Here is a 5,000-nt window from a genome sequence, read left to right on the forward strand (position 1 = left end):
CATGGTGTTGTATGGTGTGTGTGTTGTGTGTGTGTGTGTGTGTGTGTGTGTGTGTGTGTGTGTGTGTGTGTGTGTGTGTGTGTGTGTGTGTGTGTTGTGTGTGTGTGTGTGTGTGTGTGCGTGTGCGTGCGTCGCGTGCGTGCGTGCCGTGCGTGCGTGCGTGCGTGCGTGCGTGCGGCGTGCGTGCGTGCGTCGGTGCGTGCGTGCGTGTGTGTGTGTGTCAGTCACATTTACATGTGCTTCTGATTCAAATAGCATTTTACATGAATTTTCAATATTCGTATGATGAGCCTTTTGCGACCTCCTTTGAATGCATTTGTGAAAAGAGTGTCTGCCTGAATGACTGATTTATTGAATGTAAATTGAAAACAGACAAAACAACAGGGTATGTGTTGTGTGTTGAGGCAGTGAGCGATTCTCCCCCCTCCAATAATAACAAACGTTGTGATTCCTCTCTCTCTCTATCATTTTCTCTCTTCTTCTCCCCCTGCTCTCTTCCCATCTCTCTTCCTTCTCTCTCGGTCTCTTTTTACAGTAACAGATGAGTGTATTGTGTCTCTCCCCGTTCCATTAATAATGTTGTGTATTCATGTTTTTCTCTCCGAGCTATAGCACACACATCTCTATTCCCCTCATGATGTTGGGATCATCACACACACACACACACACACACACACACACACACCACACACACACACACACACACACACACACACACACACACACAACACACACACACACCACACACCACACACACACACACATGCAAACACAAGCACACACACACACACATGCAAAACACAAACACACACACACACACACACACACACACTTGGCCTCACAGTGAGTTCTCTCATTGTGTCATCAGCATATTAGCCTCATAAAAGGCGTAGAACATCAAGCAGATAATGAGGATGAATTACAGGCTGCTTCAGAAGACAAAGACAATTCATTTAAAAGTAGTTAACGCTTAACACGTTTTTTCTCCCTGTCTCTCTCTCCATCCTTCATTCCACAATCTTTCTTTCTCTTTACGCAAGAATTGTCATCTAGAAAAATACTATTAGTATTACGATCTGGAACACTATCTAACATAGAACTATCTCTTTTTTCCTCCCCTCCATTCATCTGTCTTTCTTCTCCTCCCCAGGAGAGAGGACAGTGGTCTGTTGTGTATAAGGACCATCTGCCAGTCAGTCAGGTTGCCGTGGGTGACACCAACCGACAGGGTTCAGAGGCCAAGCTCACCATTGGGCCACTCCGTTGTCAAGGAGACCGTGAGTTCCGCACCTCAAACTGTTATTAATAGTGAATGATAATTTGTGTGTGTGTGTGTGTTGTGTTGTGTGTGTGTGTGTGTGTGTGGTGTGTGTGTGTGTGTGTGTGTGTGTGTGTGTGTGTGTGTGTGTGTGTGTGTGTGTGTGTGTGTGTGTGGTGTGTGGTGTGTGTGTGTGTGTGTGTGTGTGTGTGTGTGTGGTGTGTGTGAAATCTCTCCATTTATTGCCCCAACCTATGGACCAAGTTACACCAGAATAAGATATGGGACAGGATAATGAGGATGGAGATGGCCAAGCATTGAAATGTAAAATATATTCATTATGACATATTAAAGATATATTAAACATTTCACATTTGAATAGCTCCACCTCATATGATTGAATACGTTTTATGGCCGTATAGAGTTATGACCAGTAAGACTAATGATGATTGGCTGACAGTTAATGGGTTGTCATGGGTAATTGAGTAACGTCTCGATGGTTGGCTATAGTTTGGAGAACAGAGAATGAGTGCTGCACGTTGCTAATGAAGTGTGTGTGTGTGTGTGTGTTCGTGCGTATATGTGCGTGTGTTATGTGTTATGTGTCGCAGTGTGTGTGTGTAAGATGGAGTGTCATCACACCATACGCCCACATATTCAAATAATATGGGTCTTCTGTAAAAAAAATCTGGACATTTTCTCAGCTTTTTTCTCTTGAGAGTAATACAATTAGAGGGCTTTGATTAAATAATAGAACATTTTACTAAATTACACCTAAAAGGCACTTTTTACACACTTAAAGGAGAACCGAATGGAAGAATGACAGAAGAGAATTATATAACTTTTCTGTCCTTTTTTAAACTTCATCATTACCATGTCCACATGATGTAGGACAAAGGATTCGACCTTCAAACATAGCTGAAAGAGTGTGTGTAGTGTGTGTGTGTGTGTGGTGTGTGTGTGTGTGTGTTGTGTGTGTGTGTGTGTGTGTGTGTGTGGTGTGTGTGTGTGTGTGTGTGTGTGTGTGTTGTGTGTGTGTGTGTGTGTGTGTGTGTGTGTGTGTGTGTGTGTGTGTCTTCTGGTGCAGTGTGATAAGCTCTCCTCTTGACAAGCACTGGACTCTACCTCTTCCCCAGCACCGTTTCCCATCCCAGAGCAGAGAGCGCTTAGAGAGAGAGGGGGAAACAGAGAGAGAGAGGAAACAGCGCGAGAGAGGGAAACCGACGAGAGAGAGAGGGAAACGAGCTGAGAGGGAAACGAGAGAGAGAGGGGAAACCGAGAGAGAGAGAGGGAACAACGAGAGAGAGAGGGAAACAGAGAGAGAGAGAGGGAAACAGAGAGAGAGGTAAAGGAGAGGAGGACAAGAGAGAGAGAGGGCGAAACAAAGATAGCAGGAAACAGAGAGAGAGGGGGTAAAGAGAGAGGAAAATAGAGAGAGGAGGAGACGAGCGAGAGAGAGAGAGAGAGAGAGAGATAAAAGCGAGGGAGAGGGACAGAGAAGGGTGAGGAGAGAGATTTAATGTTATTCAGGGCACGGCTGGAAGTGACAGATGCATCTGCCACCACACACACATACACACAGTCACAGTCTCGTGTCTCTGTGCGAAGAGACCAGCCTTTTGGAGCCTTCACATAGATCTCACTGAACCGATAGAACATACATGCTCTTTCTCTCTCCTTTATCTCTCACATTATCTCTGCGCTGTCCTCTTTTTCTTCTTATCATCTTCCCCCTCCTCCTGCACAAAAATATGCAGAGAGAGAAAGAGAGAGAAGCGACAGAGAGAAACAGAGTGAGACAGAAAGAAGAGAGATTAATTGAAAAGCTGAACCCATGCCATGAGCTTTGTTTTTACAAAGGTCATCTGACATTCTCTGTGTCTGTTTCTCCTCTTCTTCCCTCTGGTTTCCTCTTCTTTCCCTCTGCGTTTCCTCTTCCTTCCCTCTGCGTTTCCTCTTCTTTCCCTCTGTGTTTCCTCTTCTTTCCCTCTGCGTTTCCTCTGTCATCCCTCTGCGTTTCCTCTTCTTTCCCTCTGCGTTTCCCTCTTCTTTCCCTCTGTGTTTCCTCTCTTCCCTCTGTGTTTCCTCTTCTTTCCCTCTGCGTTTCCTCTTCTTTCCCTCTGCGTTTCCTCTTCTTTCCCTCTGTGTTTCCTCTTCTTCCCTCTGCGTTTCCTCTTCTTCCCTCTGCGTTTCCTCTTCTTTCCCTCTGTGTTTTCCTCTCTTCCCTCTGCGTTTCCTCCTTTTTCTGTTTCCTCTTCTTTCCCTCTGCGTATTCCTCTTCTTTCCCTCTGCGTTTTCCTCTTCTTTCCCTCTGTGTTTCCTCTTCTTTCCCTCTGCGCTTTCCTGCTTCTTTCCCTCTGCGTTTGCCTCTTCTTTCCCTCTTGTGTTCCTCTTCTTCCCTCTGTGTTTCTCTTCTTTCCCTCTGCGCTTTCCCTCGTCTTTCTTCCCTCTGCTGTTCTCGTTTCCCTTTCCCTCTGCGTCTTCCTCTTCTTTCCCTCTGGTTTCTCTTCTCTTTCCTCTGCGTATTCCTCATCTGTTCCCTCTGCGATCTCTCTCTTAGTTCTCTATGTGGCTCTTAGTTCTCTATGTGGCTCTTAGTTCTCTATGTGGCTCTTAGTTCTCTATGTGGCTCTTAGTTCTCTATGTGGCTCTTAAGCGATGATTGACATGTCATATGCTTTATGTGCCTATGCTCTAATGACTCAAATTAAATGTCTAAATGGCCATTCAATCGGATTCAGATTGAGAATGTTAAATTCCTGGGGATCAAATTTAACCACAGTTCTTTTACGACGAGACGGCTATTTAACCAGAGTGGCTGTCAATTTGATGATGGATGACAAATTACATTTCAGCAATTTCAAAGAGCTTTAGGTTTAATGGGGGCAACTAACCTCATCCACCCACCATTTTGTGGCACAGTGTTTAGTAGTAATGTATACCAGCTACCTGGTATCACGTTTTAGGGGAGACCCAGATGCAGACAGTGTCGAAGTAACAAAAGTTTATTACTCGAACAGGGGGCAGGCAAAACGAGAGGTCAAGGCCAGGCATAGGTCAGTAATCCAGATCAGAGTCCAAAAGGTACAGAACGGCAGGCAGGCTCAGGGTCAGGGTCAGGGCAGGCAGAATGGTCAAAACCGAGAGAACTAGAAAACAGGAACTAGAAACAGACAGGAGCAAGGGGGAAAACACTGGTAGGCTTGACAAACAAAACGAACTGGCAACAGACAAACATAAAACACAGGTATAAATACACTGGGGATAATGGGGAAGATGGGCGACACCTGGAGTGGGGAGGAGACCAGTACAAAGACGAAAAAGATCAGGGTGTGACACCTGGGGGGAAGCACGTCAGACATCTTGGCTTACTAATACTGTATAACACCTACTTAGGACATACACTTTACACACCTCCACCACCAGCTGGCATGTCTTTCTCTGTCTCTCCATTTCTCTCTGAAAAGATGTTGTTGAATATTCATGTGTGATTCCGAGTTGTGAATGAGCATTAATTTTGTCGGAGTAGAAATCATTTATTTCTGCCTCTCATCTTTCAGCCGTTCTGCCTCTCATCTTTCAGCCGTTCTGCCTCTCATCTTTCAGCCATTCTGCCTCTCATCTTTCAAAGCACTCTCTCAAGGGTGAGGTGTGTGTGTCCCTGTCCTTTTTTCTTTTGTTAAGAGGAGAGATGTTGCGGGGGATGGGAAAGAGGGAGAGATGGAGACAGAGAAGGAGAGAT

The sequence above is a fragment of the Salvelinus sp. IW2-2015 genome, unplaced genomic scaffold (genome assembly GCF_002910315.2).
Source record: "Salvelinus sp. IW2-2015 unplaced genomic scaffold, ASM291031v2 Un_scaffold5433, whole genome shotgun sequence".
In the NCBI taxonomy this organism is placed as follows: Eukaryota; Metazoa; Chordata; class Actinopteri; order Salmoniformes; family Salmonidae; genus Salvelinus; species Salvelinus sp. IW2-2015.